We start from the raw sequence: 20,320 nt of genomic DNA on the forward strand, positions 1-20,320 counted from the left end.
ACAATATAAATCGTATTCAATTGATATCATATACCAGTAACTTTTTTTATCCAATCAAATATCGCGTAACAACCAAAATTAAATTAAATACATGTAAAATTTCTCTGTGTTGGCTAAAAATAATACAAATGATAAAAAAGACTTTTTTATTTCCTCTTAAAGCAACTGGTTCATTGAAAACGAGGTAAATTTAAAAATGTAGATGTGAAACACTGATGTCCTTGTATGGCAGCTTTTAGCGAGGGTTGAAGCTTCTAAAAATGCATGTCAAACTCTAAGTTAAATGTCAAAAGGTCAAATTTGTTGGTTTCCATTTAAGAAAGATATAGTCACAATGATACACATTTGAAGTATGAAGGCCCTATCACAAACTATTGAAAACTTATGACCAAGGTTAAAGTTTGGTAATTATTTTCAAAAGTTGGATCACAATCCAGGGTCAAGGCCAAATGTCAAATTTCGTGATACCCAGATAAAGGTCTTGTCACAAGGAATACACCTGTGAAATATAAAAACTATAGCCTCACCCAATCAAAAGATATGGGCAAGGTTAAAGTTTTTTCGGACTAAAAGACCAACAGTCAGACAAACAGACAGTCAGGACAAAAACTACATACCCCTAATAATTCATTTTAAGGCGCATAAAAAACTTGCGGGGCAAGATTAAGAGAAGGAGAAGTGGGTTGTTCTAGGACCAAGCACGTAGATTTCATGAAATTATGTAAATATAAGAAATAACTAGGCGATTATGCAAATTATGCATGTATAAAAAAAAATTGACATTTTCACGAATTGTGGTCATTGCCCTATATAATCTTATGGAATTCTATTATACGCGAGAATGACATTTTCGCGAGCAAACCGTCTCGCGTAATTACGCGAAAATAAAGTTCTCGCGAATAAAAAGTGATTTACAGCATACAAACACTAAAGAAAAGAATGTAAGCTTTTGCCAAAAAGTTGGAGAAACAAGAATATCAACAGTTCTAGTATACTTGTAAAGAAAAAAATGGAGAGGGCTACATTATTGCAGCTACCATAGCACTAGATCCCACCTCTGATACTTTAAAGGCGCGTGTTGCTCTGCGTTTAATTTGTATTGCAAGAATGGACTTGAGAGCTTTAACAGTCTTGGTTATCTCCAAATTTCATTTACTATATACTTTGATACAAATTAATACCCTACAGTTGTTTAAATTTCTTGAATAAAATTTCCTTCTCTCGAGAAATGAGTTAGTCAGTTCACCTTGAATTTCTTTTTTCATGTGGCTGATCCAAATTCTACATGTAAATTGTATTTTAAATACTATTATATGCCAGACTCATTAAAATTTTCAAAAATATATCTGAAGTTTGTTTATTTTATAAAAAACACTTCTATCATATTTGGATCCTTATTTGGGGTTTTTTCTGCATATGTGCAGGATTAATGATATATATTTTTCACTACAAGTTTTCAACCAAACCAAGTAAGTATTATTTTTGTATATTAGTAAATGATACGATTCTTTAAATCATTATTTACTTTTTTTTAATTGAATTATTTTCAAAATATTATTATTATATATATATATATATATATATATATATATATATATATATATATATATATATATATATATATATATATATATATATATATATATATATATATATATATATATATATATATATATATATATATATATATAAAGCACTAAAAAAACCAACAACACTGTATATCCTAAATGTCGGATCTATCAATATTATTTTTGTATATTAGTAAATGATACGATTCTTTAAATCATTATTAACCCTAACCCTAACCCAGGGTCGTTGGTCATTTTTAGTGCTTTTTATATATATATATATATATATATATATATATATATATATATATATATATATATATATATATATATATACGTGTGTGTATGAAGGTGTGTGTGTGAGTGTGGGTGTGTGAGTGTGTGTGTATGTGTGGGTGAGGGTGTTTGTTTGTCAATTTGTGATTATCACCAAAATATTTTTTTCTTTTTCATGAGGAAATAATGTCGAGAAAAATGGGTAAGTGCAAATGAAAATAAGTTATGCTCTCATCTTTTGATTTTAATTTCTTTGACCGCCTGAATTGGTCTTTAGTCGGATAAGACCGTATATAAACTAAGATCCCGTGTCGCAATAGATGCTGACACAAAAAAATCCTTTAATGCTCAACGGCCCTTAGTGCCAAGTGTAGGTCTGAATTTGCAGCACTCTACCGCCAAGTGAAAGTGAAAAATTCTCGATAAGGACATGAAAACAAAACTAACAAAAAGCTTATGATGTAAAATATGAAGATAATGAACCCTGACTAGTCTTATTTTCATAAACAAAAATGCATTGTAAACAGGGCAAATGCACTGTCCCCTGAATATAGCAGAGCTGGTGATCAGGTGTTTAGGAGGAGTATAACCACTCCCTGCTGACCAGCCGGTCACACCCGCAGTGTCCCTGATGGATTTATTTTATATATAAGAATTATTCTTTGTTCTCAACATATTAGTAAAAAACACAATGCCCAAATTAATCTATCAATAACGAATCAACAGTATTTTTCAACAAAGTACTTACAGAAGAGATCATTATATATTCGTAGAATTTGCAAAAATATTTCTGACTTTGATCGGTCTACTAAGTATTTGAAATCCTTGTAACATCAACTTAATTTTTTGTACATTTATCATGCTCTTGCGAATTGAATCATTGTTAGATATAAACACCATATACAGGTGATGTTGGAAAATTACTTTATAAAATAAGTAAGGAAAAATAATGATTGAAAGGCAGAGTCAATCCCTTTGTTATTCAGCTTAGTTACATCAAAGGTCAGTTTACAATTTAAATATGAAAAAGATTTTAACGACTCTTTTTTTGTCTTTAAATCGAGATCACTGGTATATATCAAGTTGATTATTTATTTTTCAATTGTTATAAAACAAGACATAAATGTACTCTTGAAATGCCTACCAAATTTTAAAAAATAAACTGATAAAGCAAATTTATGAAAATTATTTTTTTCAGCAAAAATGGTGATTACGTCACGCATTATGTTTCTTATTTGGATGATCACAAATATCACGGTATTGATAAAGAAGGTACAAGTAAGCTCCAAACTCCATTTTTCTTTAGTTTATGTAAGGTATTTTTGTTGCCACGTTAATTTCCATACTAACAAACAAGGAAAGCATTTTATTGTTTATATTTATATCTGTATCAAAAATCATTCAAAGTAAAATAAAATTTGTTACTATTGTTTTTAAGATGAATACGTCATTTTATGTAAAACTGATGCAACGGTCATTGTTCAAGAAAACTACAAACGTGGCTTGCTCAGTGTTGTTCATGCAATGATTGATGGCAATGGTCTTTATGAGAAATAAAGGAGAAATATTCAGAGGGTGTAAATATATACTAATAACATAAATATAAGAGGAAGTGTTTTCGAAAAGTTATTTGCCCTTGATGAAAAAAAATTACTCCGTCCAAATAGCTATAGTAAAGTATTCATTTTGTTTCTTTTTAATTGAGAGTGTATTAATGCACTTTTATACTTAAAGGTTTCTTTAAAGTTCAAATTACTTTTTATAACATTTTAATAACACATGCACTGCCCATACACTTCAAGGTGAAATTCAAGGTACAATAAAATGGACAATAATCAAATTTCAAATTGTAAATTCTTTTGATGGAGTATTTTTTTTTATTTAAAATAACTTTGTAATGCTAATTTTATTAAAATTTCGACGGTAAGGTCTTGTTTTAAATCACAAACGCTGATGTTAGGGTTAAACCCCTTCATTTTTTAAATTACTGAATTTAGGATTTTTTTTTAAAGTATTTTCAAGAACATCAAGATATAGATAACATTGATAATTAACAAAAAAATTTCTGTAAGCAGGAATGTAAAATTGAACCGTTTCCTTTTGCTTTCTATCCTTTCAAGGCCGGTTTCAGTTCATTACAGAAAAATTAAATTTTATTTCGAAAACCAAACATAAGTATGTCTTTTTTGGTCAAAATGTCTTTTTTGTGGTTTTTGTGTAATTTAGTTTCACATTGTACAGCTTCTCCTTCTTATCAAATAATATAGAGATTATTTATGTTCCATTAGGATTAGAAAGAAAAAAAATACTTGTAAATCAAAAAATATTTTTGATTTTTCAACCAAAAAAATGGATGTAAATTTAAAATATTTTAAAGTGAAAAAGGTGTTAAGTCACGAAATTCTGAAAATATGAACATGGATGTCTAATGTTTACATAGAATTTCCCCGCGTATTTTCATAATGAAAATGATGCCTGATTTTTTTTTACACGATACTAATAGCAGATAGATGACAGTATTTTGAAAGTTATTAATTTTGTGTTTGGATTAACCAAATATTTGAAATGAAAACGAAGCTCTAAACACGTGTGGGTTACTTTTATTTTAGATTTTGTGTGTCGTTGTTTGATATACCTAGTCGAATTGTAAATGTCTTTAAAAACAGGTTCTCTATTTTTTATTTCTTTTCAAGAGAACAGGTATAAACCTCGACAACTTTCTCTGAATAATTTTTTATTTTGATAGATAACTTTGTATGAACCTACTCTTTCATACTACGTTATGTGTTTGTAGTGCACATTACGAGGTTTTGGGAATTTGAGATCCTGGGAATGTCTATGACAGAGTTAAAGACGTCAATGCCGGTGTTGTAGCGCAATCAAACAAGGGCAAACACTAGAGAGTAACTCTAAACTCATTACAAATATTGAAGAGTACAAAAAGTCGGGATGTTTTTGAAAAGACGGTTAATTTCAATGCAAATAGGATACACTGACATGCGAAACTTTGCATTAAGTCACTATGATATACTATTACTTCACATACCCTAAACCTTTGAAAATAAGACGGATTTTATAATAGGCCGGTTTTGAAAATAAGCCACCTATTTCTTGCATTGAAAATTACTCGAAAATATGCCTGTTTTGAAAATAAGCCGGTCATGAATTTACTATAAATTCACGATGTATATTTAGCAGTCTCCATTGCTAAAAGCTAGCTCACCGTTTTAAATTACGATACTCGAACACTATTCATTTAATTCCTACAGAATTTCGCCTGGATATTCTATTTTTAGAACGAGCAAGTAGTTCTAAATCTATCGATTACCATTTATTTTATTGATAAAAAGTCGTGATTATGAATTATCTTGCATGATGACATAAATAAGTTGCATGTTGACATAATAAATAAGTCGCATGTCTACATAATTATGTATAATTATGTTGCATCTTGCATCTAAAATGTCAGATACAGGCGTTAGGAAGTAAATTTACTCATATTTAAATTATATTTTCTTATAATATTGGTAACTTGCATGTTAACATATTCAACTTGCATGTTGACATAAATATGTTGCATGTCTTCATAATTATGTTGCATGTTAACATAATTTATCTTGCATATAGGGGTCAGAAATATGCCACCATAATTATGTTCTCGTTGCTTACCAGTTTGTTTTGTATTGATAATAAACCGCAATTTGAAAATAAGACGGTTTTGTAAATAAGTCCCCACTTTGTTACAAAAACTTAAAATAAGCCGCGGCTTATTTTCAAGGTTTTAGGGTATACATGTACATTGTTTACTACATGTACTATGTATGTCATACAGAATATGTATTTAAGTATTTGTATTTGTCGTCAAAGTTCGATATCACAAAGATTGTTCATTTTAACTTGAAAAGAGATACACTATAAATAAAAATATCTTCAAGCTTATACCATGTATACATGATGTCATATATTGCACTATAATGTAAATGCAGTATCTACAAGGCTATTACAATTAATTGCCCAGTCAAAGTAAATCCTCACAGCTATTTTTTAAAAATGTTTTGTAGCGCTTTGACAATGTCAAACTATACTTTAAACCTAATCTCTTTAGAGAAGTGGAAATGCTTTGGCCTACATCGGGATGAAGATGAAAGCTTGTCCACTTCTCGAAAAAGAGTAAATGTTAGATTTGAATGAAATCTATATTTTTGGGCCAAGGTTTTTTAACAAAATGGTCAGTATTTTGTGTATATTGTCCAATTGTAACATGCATCTCATCCATACTTCCTCAGCTTGATTAAAACTCTTTCCTACGAAAATTGTTGCATTTAATCTATTGCTTATATTTATGAATTCATATCAGTTATATAATCCAAGCATATGAAATTTTCAAATTTTGTCTCTCTATATGGTTTCTTTACACACATACATACAAGTATTTTTGAGTACACTGTGAAAATTCCTTTAATTTTTGTAACTCCATTGGTGCGGGTACAATAACAGTTGGTTACATCCAACAGCCATCGGAGGTTACAGCCATGCAGTGCGCCATGACGAAGTTAGGTGTTGAACTAAGAGATGTACAAGGCTGAAAATAGAAAAATTCAAGCAGTAGAAAATTGACAACAAACAGACAAATTATTTTATATATTCATACATTACATACAGGGTGTTGGTGGGTGGGAATTTTTTTAACACAATATAAAATAAATAAGCAAATTTTCAACCTGAGATGCAGGATATGTCTGCTCCCCTTCATTCTCTAATGGAAAAGGAAGTCCTAAGGATTCGACTGAAATACCAAAAGTTGAAAGAACAGGGACCCGATCACCCCGAATATGGGCCTCTCTAATAACGCGATTTAATTTTCAGCAATTAAATCGAATTATTAGAGAAAACCACACATATATAAATTTCTTAAAGTTTAATGGCGAATAATGGCCATGGCAGCACTACAATTTTCAGGAAATTACATTTAGTTACTGGTTACAATCGTAACCAAGGTTACCGACCCAAATACATTGGGCGATTTTGGCAACCCAAATGGCAAATGGCAAATACATGTAAATGAAAATCCACAAGAAATAGGCAAATATAGAAATGAATATGAAATAGGCAAATATACAAATGAAGCTGTTAAGCAACGTACTGGCAAATAATACATTGCAAATGTTTCATCCAGTCTGACACAAATAAGCAAATTGAAATTTCACACATATTGAAAATAATTATGTACAGTTGTAGCGAGCCCTGGGAACAGATGCTCACTAAACATAACCCTATTTAAGTTCAGCTAAAGATTGCGCCAATGGACACTATGTGTCCACCGCCACAATGGCGGTAGCTGAACGCTTATGATTACCCCCACCCCCCACCCCCCTCCTTTTTAAAGAAAGGCAAAGCAAATACATTAACATTGCATACCAAGACAAATGAGTATAAAACAATTGCATTAGCTACATCTATTGTGTGTCTATTTTAGTGTGCTTTACATTAATTAGTCAGTGAAATAGAGTGCCATGGCCAACAAAGCCCACCCTTGACATTATAAAATTATGCAATGCTTTCCTCAAACTTTCAACAATTATCTCATTGCCTTGCTCTGACAAGTGCACCCCATCCTCTTGAAGTAGAGTATGATTATCCAAAGTGAACTCTGGGCAACAAATATATCCCCCTTGATGTGCCAACAACAAAGCTATAAACTCGAAACCCGACTTTTGTAAGAGCATGGTTGTCCCTAGCATTACGCCAAATCAATCTAGGTAGTATCTGAGACCAAATAATTTTCAATAATTGGTGTTTGGTAACAGAACTAAAATAGAATCAAAAGAATTATTTATGCTATAATGCAAAACACATGATGGAATTTGACCAATGTCGTTGCCATCGCAATGTAGAACCAGATTATAATTGTGGGGTATCTTCATACCTTAACATTAATTTGATTTTTGGGAGGAGATGTCACCATCTCATGCCGCCTTTTCCCTGCCACCAGATATTAGCTTTCAATGTGTATAACCCAAAATTGGAACCCCCCCCCCATTTTGTCTAGCATAAGCAAAACCGGAAGTCTCTGTCGAGACTGTAGCTCTACTGGTTTATACTTAAAACAAAGGAAGAGAAAAGTAGCAGTTGGAACTTAAAACTTTAAAACAGCAATAAACAGAATAATGATCCTTTCCACTCATCAATATAAAAACCGATGCACAGAATTATCTATCCCAGCATAGTCCACCTGTGTGCCAAGTTATCTCGAAATCGGACCAAAACTGTAGAGGAGTAGCATTTTGAAAGAATTTCACAGAAATTTCTATTCTTAAACCATGGCAGCACCATTCATCGAAATCCCAAAATCATGCCATAATATTGACGATCCAAAAATACATATTCTTACACCCTCTGAAATATTTGTAAACAAAAATGATCATATTTAAAATAAGATTTTGCATAAAGGTATCAGAAAACCTATCAAGCTATACTGCTTGGGGTCCTTAAGAAGTAATACAACCAATTGAGTCTTTAGCCATCAAAGAATTTGAGGTTGGTATTCTTATTTATCTCTTGTAAGCTTTTGATCCCCAACGACCTAATTCTTGATATAATTGGCAATCTAGCATCTACAGAACTTTGCAGTCTTGACATGCCTACCACTATCTTTTTCATAATGAAGTCTCAAGTACCATCAAATTTACATTTAAAGCTTGTACCTAACAGATATGTTCTTACCTTAGAATATGACAGATACTTTAATGAACAACTAGCCATAAATTCTATTATCTATTTTTCATCAGGATGTGACCCACAAGATAATAAGACAAGCCTTGAACTGTATATTGTTTAAACTGGAACAAGCTAAAAAATGTGATGTCCCTGATTACTTCAGTACCAACCCATTCACTTGGCCTCTTAAAAAACAACCAATGATTCTTAAAGAAAGCACCACAACCTAATTCTGAATTCCATGCACTATCAGTAAATAATTGGAGTTGATCATCATCTACTCAGTCAATTTGTGGAAAGTAACAGCAGCCATTGAACAAATCTACAAAAAGTAAGCCACACTTTCAAGTCCTCCTTAACCACCACAGAAACCCTGATAAAGTGATGTGGTTTACAGACCCCTTGCATGATGTCATAATTTATGCCTAGTGAATGCCCGGCCCGACAGAGTGACACACAAACAAAAATTCAACAAACATGCAAGAGCCTTAAATTCCTTTAGAGTAGCCTTCTTTCTTGACATAAAACTGTTGACCAAATCCTTTAAACTACTCTACTTATCAACTGGGATTCTTAACATCATTTCAACCGAATCTAACTCAAAACCCAAAAAGGTCAGGGGAGTGGAAGGCCACACTGTTTTATCATCAGCTTTTGAGGGGACACCTAACTGCTCGCAGAGCCCCACAAACAATGACATGAGTTCATCACATGTATTCCTACCTGCCCTTCCAGGAAACAAAAAATCATCTAAGTAATGCACCATAGATTCCTGTCCAGACTGTTGCTTCAATGTCCATTCCAAATATAATGAAAATTCCTCAAAAAGACTACAAGACATCACAAAATATTTATTTAAAACCTAAAAGCTCAAAGATCTGCAGGGTGAACAGGAAGCAACCTAAATGCAGACTTGGGATCCATTTCACCCATCAAGGCCCCCTTACCCAACAAACTTAGTAACCTAACCGCATCATCTAATGAGGAGTAATTGACTGAGGAGAAAGATGGATCAATAAAGGAATTAACACTCGAGTTTTCCGGTTAAGATAAATGATGAATCAACTTAAATGTTCCATCTTTTTTCGGTACTAAACCTACAGGTAAATTAAAGCCTAAGACTAGGAAAGGGTCTTGAATGGAATGGGCCAGTAACTCTTCCAGCATTAATTTTTAAAACTTTTTTCATAATTCCAAGCTCATTATCACTAGCTGACTTTAAATTAAAACAATTAGAAACTACCCTTTAGACCATTGTAATTTATAAACCTTCATAAAACCCCTTTGGCAAAATTTCTGAACTCTTCCTATTATAATCAGAGTTTTTTAAATAAGCTGCAAGAACTTCTACTTTAACTGGGGAATAACCTAGTTCCTGCAGATTGTGGTGCACTGGGGAATCATGCTCAAGGCTGGGGTGGTCTTGATGAAGGTCCTTGGTTCCAGTATTATAATGGGTATCTTTGACCTGAAAAATCTCTAGAAGCATATTGATATTTAGCAGACGGGTCTTTTTACATGGATGAGTTCAAACATTTATGTCATTAATGGCACTGCTGTTTTACACAAACCGGATAATTGTAATAGTCATAGCATTTAAGAGCCATTCTCTGTAATGATTTGAAATTTTATATAGGAGCTGTGGCATGCATAATCTCAGAATTTCTCCAAACTCTCTATAATAAAATTCATTGATACCCTAAACTGAAATCAGGCAAAAATTGGTTGCTATGTTTTATAGTTACCATGGCAACATGTCTTAAAGTTCGAAAAATGGCATTTTTTAACATGTTTAGAGCCCCATAGTTAACACTTGCGGCAAGGCAAACAATTGTCAATGACTGTTTCCAAAAGTTGAAGGTCAGATGTCTCAAATGCTTGATAAACATGTTTGGTAAATCAACTATTACATACGTTACTATGGTGACAAAGTATTCAAAAGTAAAAAAAATATTCATTGAATTTTATTAAGTCATACACGTAAAAATAAAAAGCAATTATAGGATAAAATGTGACCAAATAATAGAAAAAAGAGCCTTGAAACACATACCAAGAAAAAAATATGATATTTCATTTTTGTTGGCAGTGGTTGCCAAGGTTTTTATACCACAGAGAGCCTTCAAAGTAACACTATGTATGTTTAAATCTGATCCTATCTTTGAAAAAAAGCACATTTTTTCATAACTAATGATCAATTTTATAAGATATTGGTGTGCTCCAAATTTTCCCATTTGAAAAAATTCAGATTAGATTCTTTAAATAGAGCATTGCTATGGAAATAAGCAGAAAATATATGCTTAAAAACCTGAAAAATATTTTGTTTCCTTGGATACGTACCCTTAAATGTAGATTCCCAAAACTTTTATGATTGATATTTATTAACAGCTATCTTGACTTTTAATTTTGACTATCATCCAATCTCTAAGTGGATGCAAGAAGTTGGCACACAGGGTTTAATATTGATATAAAGTTCACAAAATCGAAGATTTTCCCTTCTTGGTAACCATAGCAACAGTGTTGTTTTATTCATCAAATTTTATCAATATATGATATTCAACTTCAGTTCTAACATATAAGTACTATTCAAGCTGAGTTCTTTAATTTGTTTCTTGATTGAATGGCAATTTAATTCTTAACGCAGCGTAAAATAATTCACTTTTAAGCACTGGTACTTTGTTTCCATGGTAACACTACAAAGTAGCAATTATACCCAATTTTTCTTATGGTTTTGGTGTTGCAAGGTCCTAAGGATGCATATTTGCCAGTCTTGAATTTTCATGTTTTTCCTCAAGACAGTAGCGTTAACCCAATCTTAGTTACTGGTTTTGCATGGTTACACTGTGTTACCATGGCAACCATTAAAGTTATTTATAGAATAGTATTGCTTATACTTATATACTTAAGGTCAAACATTTTCATTGTTTTTCTTAAGTCGTTGATTGAGTTTGAGCATATAACACCTACCATTAGTGAATACTGAGCGTTTTTCAGCATATTTCAGCATTTTAAATGTATTCCAAATGTACCCTTGGTTACCACTTACTTAGAGATATATTCTAAACAGTTTCTTTACAGTATAAGTGACATCAAGGTGTCATGTTTTTGTGAGAATGGTTTGTTTGCTTTTTCTAGTTTTTATTAAGCCACAGTCAAGATTTAAAGTGGCTGAAAATCTCGATTTTTCAAACTTTTCCGGCTGTTGCCATAGCAACCGAGACACGAAGCAACGAAATTTTGTTTGATACTTGTTTCTGGTGTCAAGTACTAAGCATGGGTGAAGTTTCATCAAAATCGGTGACCATGCGTGGCAACGAAGTTTAAGTGGTTACAGAGAATGGCTATTAACACACCCCCCCCCCCCGGAAGGTTTTGCACCGGAACCATGTACAGTAGCTAAAGCTCTTGTTCAACTATTCTTCATGCAACACATGAATTTCTTGCAATTCTCATTTGAAATTGCTCATTATAAAACTTCCACCTTATATCTGACAGCCTACCTGTTAGCCCCTAGACATACAGTGTGGATTCATTTTAACAAGCCAAAAAGGAAATTCTGTAGGGTGTACTGTGGCATATACTGAAGAGAAAATCAAAAATGCATCAGTCCACTGCTGTACATTTGTAATTTTAACTGTAACCCATTTCGGTTTAATTACTGCTTGACCATTAGAGACTGTTAGTGTTTGCTTATCAAGAGTCGGGACCGGATTGGATAGAAGCTGTCCTAAATCAATGTATTCGCCCTTAACATTTTTTGATTTATTCTGTAGCATTTTCCCCCAAACTACCGCATATACCATCGATCTCATTACCTGTTGTATCAACATGATTGGCAGTCTCTACATTGACATCATATTCATTGCTGGAACTAGTGGAAAAAGTAACCACACTTGTAGTAACCATGGTAACAATAATGTCTGTACAGGGTATGTTTTCCTCTGACGAAGCTTCTGTAGATTCGACTGATCCCACTTTTTGGTTTAGGCCCGCTCATAGGTGCTGATTTCCGCTTCACCGGCTTGGCAGCGGGTTTAACTCTAGGCATTTTCTGAAACTACTGACTTTGGAATAAGAAATACAATATAGAAATAGGCCTAATAATAAAGTTATTATTATTATTTTTAATATTGACTCGGCGTTACGACTTATATAATTTTTGTTAATAAAATCATTATTATTATATTTTGCTCAAATATTGACTAAGCGTTACGACTTTTCTGTTTTATATTACACATGTGGTTTTTCAAAATCGAAAAACATCCGAAAAGTCATGCACATAATGATGCAAATACACACGAAAATAAAAATTGCTAGAAACATTCTCCTTAAATTTCATGCATAACATGAATTTTTTAACACAATATAAAATAAATAAACAAATTTTCATCTTGAGATGCAGGATATTTCTGCTCCCCTTCATTCTCTAAAGGAAAAGGAAGTCCTAGGGATTCGACTAAAATACCAAAAGTTGAAAGAACAGGGACCCGATAACCCTGAATATGGGCCTCTCCAATAATGCGATTTAATTTTCAGCAATTAAATCGAATTATTATACTTATAATGTTTCCAGATAAACTTCGATATGGCTGCACTAGAGTTCTTACATATTCCTCTAGAAACACACAAGGTATTATTAGCATATGATTTTCCAGAAAACAAACTACAATTATGTTTGCTTTTAAAAGCTTCCTATCTAAGTACAGATTTGAACCCAAAAACTATTGAAAGCGTTTTTTCTCTTAAAGGAGACGATCAAAACATTTTGATTCTGTATTATTTTGTATCTTTACATGACAACTTTACCATATGTGAAGATAAGGGGGAAAAAATTAAATATAGGAAGCATATAAAAATAACTATATATCTTAAAAATTTTAAAACTCGAGAGAATTCGGATTAGCCAATATCCATTTTAATTAGATTGTTTATGTTAATTTGGAGATATTATCTTACAGAAGTTATACGGTAGTATCTTTTTATGCTGCAAGATGAACAAGGAAATTCAAAGAACTGTGCTCCCCAGCGTTCAGAGTCTTTGTGGGTGAGATGTCATTTTTAGGTCACCTGAGTAAACTCAGGTGACCTATTGCTATCCGTTTTCGTCCGACGTCGTGCGTCGTTCGTCGTGTGTTAACATTTGAACATTTTTAGCTTCTTCTCTGAAACCACTGAACCAATTTCAACCAAATTTGGTATACAGCATTTATGGGTAAAGGAAAACAAAAATTATGAATTATGCCCCCCTGGGGCCTGAGGGGTGGGGCCAAAACCACTAAAATTAATGCAATCTTTAAAAATCTTCTTCTTTACACCTGTACATCAAGCGGTCACACTTTTGGCATGATTGTAATTAGCACTGAATCCTCTACCAAAATTGTGAAATTCATGGCCCCTGGGTCAGGGGTTCTAGTGTTAGGGCGGGGCTATATAGATCATATACTAAAAGTGCATTATTTCTTTGAAAATCTTCTTCTCTGCTCCTGGGTATTAAACAAACAAACCAAGTACATACATGTAGATATGATGACCAAGAGTGCCTCTTCGAAAATTGTGAATTTTATGGCCCCTGGGTCAGGGGTTCTGGTGTTAGAGGGGGCTCTATTGATTATATAGTGAAAATACATTGATTTTTTAAAAATTTTCTACTCTGTTCCTGGGTCTTAAACAAAATAACTAAGTACATAGTTATAATTAACAAGAGTACATCTACCAAACTTGTGAATTTTATGGCCCCAGGGTCAAGGGTTCTTGTGTTAAGGCGGGGCTCTATTGATTATAGTGAACATGCATTAATTCTTCAAACATCTTCTCCTCTAGATCCGTTCCGGGGTATTAAATAAACTGAATTAGTATTTAGTTATAATGAGCAGGAGTGCCTCAACCAAATTTGTGAATTTCATGGCCCCCGATTCAGGGGTTTTGGTGAAAGGGGGGCTCTTTTAACTGTATAGTGAAAATAGATTAATTCTTTAAAAAATCTTCTTCTTCGCTCCTGGGTATTAAACAAACTAACTAAGTACATAGTTATAATGAGCAAGAGTGCCTCTTCCAAAATTGTCAATATCATGGGCCCTGGGTCAGAGGTTCTGGTGTTAAGAAGGGGTTCTAATGATAAAACAGTGAATATGCATGAATTCTTTGAAAATCTTTTCCTTTGCTCCTGGGTATTATGCCAATGATCTAAGTATAAATATTTATGATATTGAAGGGTGCATCTAGCAAAATGGTTAATTTCATAGCCCCTGGGTGAGGGGTATCGGAGTTTGGAGGCTATATTATCTATTATTATCCTTCAGAATTATACAGTCAATCTGATTGGTTTAGAGCAGGTCACGTGCAGGGAGACAACTTGTGATGTCTCCCTCACGTGCAGGGTGACAACTGTTATCTCCCTTCAAATGACAATGAAATTTATAGCGTAAGCGATCATGCAGGGTTACAACTATGTTGTCGCCCTTTGAATAAACTATAGTGGTTTAAGGTAAGTCACTCCTGAAATTTGTAAAATCAAGGATTTTTGGAGAAGTATATTTTGGATAAGTACTCATAAAGTGTAACTCAAAATCGCAAAGAAAATAGGGGGTCAGTGTGCATCCTACTGATCTACGGTACATTTAAGCTGACCTTTTTGCACTTAAATTTCATCTCTTTGGTTAATTACTTTAACCCTTATTATATTTGATCAGATGTAAGCATGGCAATAAATATAATCTTATTTTACGTAAAATAGTTTGAATAATATTTGTCATTAAAAAAAATCTTGCAAATTAATGCGCGTGAATTATTGTGTGACCTTTTTGCACTGAAAAATAACATATTTGGGGTATTAAAAAACTTAATGGGCAATAAAAAATTTTCTTATATCAAACTTTTTACGATTTAAGTGCTGATCGGTCACAAGTATCGAGTAGTTTAAAATAATGAAAGAAAAAGGTGGGGTCAGTGATGTTAATTTTGAAATATTTGTCAAAATATGTGATTTTCAGGCAAAAAATGGTGTAAATTTGATCTTGACTTCTTTAATATATTTTCATTTTTTGGAAAAGTTTGTTGAGGGAAGGTGTAAAACTTAGTCTAAAAATATAAATTAAGACCTATATTAAATATTTTTAGCAATATCAAAACGGAAAATACTCTCCAAGTAAAAGTGTGTGAGGCTAAATTTCCATTACATTAAATTTTATAAATGTGCAGATTTGCAGAATTTTCTGCTAAATATCCTTCCACCAAAAGAAGTAGTCCCTCACAAATCTTGCTTCTTTGTAGATTTTTGAGCAGTTTTTTCATTGAATGTTAAAAAATTTACATTGCTGAATTTAAATATGCTATAAAAATTGAATTTTAATAAGTAGTTTTGAAGTCAAAGCTTCTGCGTGAACTTTTCTAAAAAGCTGACGAGTGACTTACCTTAAGCGAGATAACTCCTATTTATAAGTACAATGGCTAAATATTCGGGATCGGTAAACAATAAATTCTAAAGACGACGTCAAAGTTGTCTGTTGACATATTTTAAAAGTATGGAATCGGAGCTGAGTAGAAGCAAATAAGAGGTTTGATTACTATTTTCTACTCTATCTAATTGATAATTGCGCCCTCGGGTGACAACCCTACTCAGACCTGATAACTGCTGATGTCTCCCTTTTAAACAGTCCATAATTGTATAAAAATAAATCAATGCTTTGAAAACTCTCTTTGGTATTAATCAACCATTTATTATGAAATAAAATTTATGATAAAATTTCCAAAATTTTGAAATATGTGGCCCCAGGGTCAGTGGTTCCTATGGGACGGTGTGCATAACTGGTGGTTATAAAGTGGAAATGCAGTTTCTCTTTGTTACTCTGAACTACCTCTGGGTATTAAGTAAATAGAGTAAGCATGCTAAGTGTATAATTATAATGATAATCAATAGGCCTCTCTCAGAATTGTGAATTTCATGGCCTCTAGATCTGTTTTAAAATACGAACCAAATTAAATAATTGGAACGTTGTTACATGATACTCAGGTGACCTATAAGGCCCGCGGGCCTCTTTTTATGACATATTGTCTCAAATACGAACGCCCTTTCATATTTCAAGTAGGATTTTTTAAAAATAAGGTTAATCGTGAAGGTCAAGGTCAATGGATCACAAATCATAGCATGCTTGGAAATATATGAAAACCCTATCTTTTCTCAAGATAAGGAACAAGATGCGTTTTTGAAACACTGATGACCCCGTATGGAAACATAGCGGAGATTAAACTTTTCTTAAATGCAAATTTAATATAATATTAATATGAATATACTTTTTATTAAATGTAGGTCAAACTCCAAGGTCAAGGTCATTCTTGATATCCAATGAAAGGTCCTGTCACAAGGATTAAATATATGAAACATGAAAGCCTTAGTCCTAATCCTTTAAATGTTAGGCTAAGGTTTGTTTTTTAAAAGTAAGTTATACTCCAAGGTCAAGGTTAAAGTTCTTTGCATCCAATGAAAGATCTTCTCGCAAGGATTACAAATGTGAAATATGAAAGCCCTATCCCTTACGTTCAAAAGTTATGACCAAAGTTAAAGTTTTTTCACAAGTACAGAAATCTCCAAAGTCAAGGTCAAAAGGTCAAGGTTGTTGGTATCCAATGAAAGGCCCTGCCACAAAAAATATAAATTTGAAATATGAAAGTCCTAGTATTTACCATTCAAAAGTTATGGCCGAATTAAAAGTTCGAAATTTTTTTGTAAAAGTGGGTCAACCTCCAAAGTCAAGGACAAAAGGTCAAATTTGGTGGTACCCAAAGAAAGGTCTTGTCACAAGGAATACATGTGAAATATGAAAGTCAGTTTTACTTCATCAAAAGTTATGACCAAGGTTAAAGTTTTTGTGACGGACGGACAGACTGACGGACAGGCGAATGAGATTTAATGTCCGCTCGCTTTCGCGAAAGCGGGGGACAAAAACATTAAATGTTTTGAAATAGAAGTACAGCCCTCGTATGTATGTGCCTTATTGACATGTTTAAAAAAAGTACATTGATTTTTTTTTACCTATCAGTGAGGTACACACATATTTTTAAAAACCAAGACCCAAGTTCCTGTGACAGAGAACAGGAAGAAATTTATAAAGCAATGGCAACCTTGTTGTTTAAGATAGTTTATCATTTACATATATTCTATATTTATGCCGGGTTATCTTTTGTAAAAGGTATGTATCGCACATGGTTATTTCTGGGAGAATTTTTTTCAGGTTTTTGTATTTACTTCCTTCTAGAATTATATAAATAACAACTTTATAGATTCAGAAAAATATGATTTAACTTGACTGCTTTATCGTTGACATCGGCGTGGAATGGCGACCCGTACGTAATAGTGCTGGTTATCTTGCATTACCTTTGATTACATTTTATTGCAGTAACGCGTATTTGTGTTTGTTTGTAAACTGCACTGACCTGTGCAACTGATGTATTAAAGTACTAGTAGTTATTTTGGTATCTCACTAACTCACCTGTATTAGAAGTACCGAGTGTTATATATAGTATACATCCATCCACCCCGATGAGGATTGATTACACTGAAAAGTGCCTAAGTGATCGGCTTTTTATATAGGCCCTAAGATGTAGCGAGAAACCAATCGAAAATGACACTCAAACTTCTTTTACGAATCCTTCAGCCTCAGCAAGGGCACTGCAAAGCGGAGCATTCCATTAGCAAACAGCATCAATGAATCAAAAACAGCATTCAACTTGATCCCGATGCAAATTATTTCACATTGTTTCGCGCTAAATCTCACGCAATATTACATAAAAAACTATTCATGTACCAGATATCCATAGCTACCGGGTTTTATCTCTTTTATATAAATAAAAAAGCAAAATGTGAAAGAGAACACTGACGCCCAATGTATAGATTCGAAAGTTCAAGTTTATAAAATGCAAGTCAAGAGATAAAAGAGAATGGTACCAAACAAAAGTACTTGTCACAAGGAAAACTGTGAAATTAAAGATAACCCCTAGCAGCAACCTCTCAAATGTTATTACCAAGATTAAAGTTTTTCCTGAAGTGGATTTAACTTAAAGATCTAAGTCAAAGGATCAAAATTGTTGGCACCGCGAAAGATGGGTCTTGTCACAAGGAGTATACCACACAAACGGATGTAAAAAAAAAAAAAGCTCAAGAACTGTCCATTGAAAGTTATAGCTAAGATAAATGTTTTTCAAAAGTGTGCTGAAACTCAAGGTCAAAAGGGCAAAGGTGTTGGTACCCAAGGCAAGTTCCAAAAATAGACATTTGAAAATTGAAACCCCTTGCAATAATTGGTACGGACAAGATCAAAGTTTGGTAAACTTTTACCAAAATAGGTATAACTGTAAGGTCAAGGTTAGGATATTAAATATGTTGGTACTAAAAAAAATCTTGTTCCCAGGAATACAACTGTGGAGTATGAAAGCCAGAGCTTAAACATGTCTACTCTGAATTTTCTGGATTATAGCTTTAATATTTTTCATTAATATACATGTACAACAAAATTGGTACCTTTTTTAAGTATTAAGGAAACAGTTCAAAATTGTTTACATGGACGTGTCAATCAAACGCGTCTAGAAATTCAAAGGTCAATAACTTCGATTCTAGAAAAATTAAGATTTTTATTATATTTTCGTTTTAAATTCTACAGCAATATATAAGTTATGAAATTGTACAGAAAATTTGAGAAAACTATTAACATCAATCTGTGTCTAAGCACCTTTCAACCACAATTCACTTCAGGGCCCAGCTAAGAAGATGGTTCTAAAGAACCACGTGATATTTATCAGGTATTTGAAAGAAAAACGTAAATGAAAATGTAAATGAATGAAAAAAGTAATTCACTATCACACCAAACTGACATTGATTTCTGTCCATAATCCGTTCCTCAAACTTAATCGAGTATAATGTTTTTGTAAGAATCGCGACACCATAGATGCTGGTAATGTAAGGTCTGATGCCTTTCTTGTATAAAGGATACTTTATAATGCATAATGCATAATTTTTAGGAAAAATCTTATATTCTAAAAAAGCGCAAGATTAATAAAATTGGTTTTTTTAGCATTAACTAACAAAATGTAGAAAATAAAAATAACAAAAAAGCCCAAGTCTAGACTCCCCAAAGCTTGATATTTTCAATCAATAGAATTACATGAATTAACTATTAGAGAATATATCAATGGAAGTATGTATATTAATTCATTGATATATAAAAACCACAGGCCTTTGGATCGCTTAAAAAAATTACACCACCATTTTTTTTTCTAAGCGATCTAAAGGCCTGTACATATTGCTAAAAATTATGGCAAAGAGACCATTATAAATATAAAATCAAAGTAAATTCATTTTAATCTCGTTAATATCATTTAATACAATTATTGTTTATTTTTATTATTCACAAAAAACTACATGTGTATGTTTTTATATTTTTTTTTCAGCACAGAACTTACAAATTCAGATCCAACCGTCAACTGTAATATTAGGACAAAATGATCTTGTTGTAACCTGTTCCACCACCAACCCAACACAAATTGATACGGTGTATGCTATACAGATACACAAAAACTATACTGGCTTTATGCGGGATGTTGTGACTCTTCGTTCAAGTAGCGGTCAAGATTTTATAACATGGGATGACACAGCTTTACAAAACAGAGGAGCAGCAGTGGAAGGCACTGTAAGCTCACCTGCCACAGCTAATCTAAAGTTAACAATTCCTAGAGACAGGGTGCTATGTCAACAAGATATCACTGGATACACG

The 20,320-nt window shown here is 32.8% G+C and overlaps 1 protein-coding gene and 1 long non-coding RNA gene across 2 annotated transcripts in view; both read left to right on the forward strand.

The window, feature by feature from the left end:
* Window positions 1-20,320, forward strand: part of LOC134250565 (uncharacterized) — a 79,976-nt gene that overhangs the window by 34,861 nt on the left and 24,795 nt on the right. The gene's annotated exons all lie outside the window — the stretch shown is intronic.
* Window positions 1,384-3,108, forward strand: LOC134250566 (uncharacterized). Its single transcript, XR_009988520.1, has 3 exons — window positions 1,384-1,469; window positions 2,025-2,046; window positions 3,043-3,108. It is a non-coding gene; the product is annotated as an uncharacterized LOC134250566 (long non-coding RNA).

The sequence above is a fragment of the Saccostrea cucullata genome, unplaced genomic scaffold (assembly GCF_032062105.1).
Source record: "Saccostrea cucullata isolate Sc308-1 unplaced genomic scaffold, CSIRO_AGI_Scuc_v1 ctg1689, whole genome shotgun sequence".
Classification (NCBI taxonomy): Eukaryota; Metazoa; Mollusca; class Bivalvia; order Ostreida; family Ostreidae; genus Saccostrea; species Saccostrea cuccullata.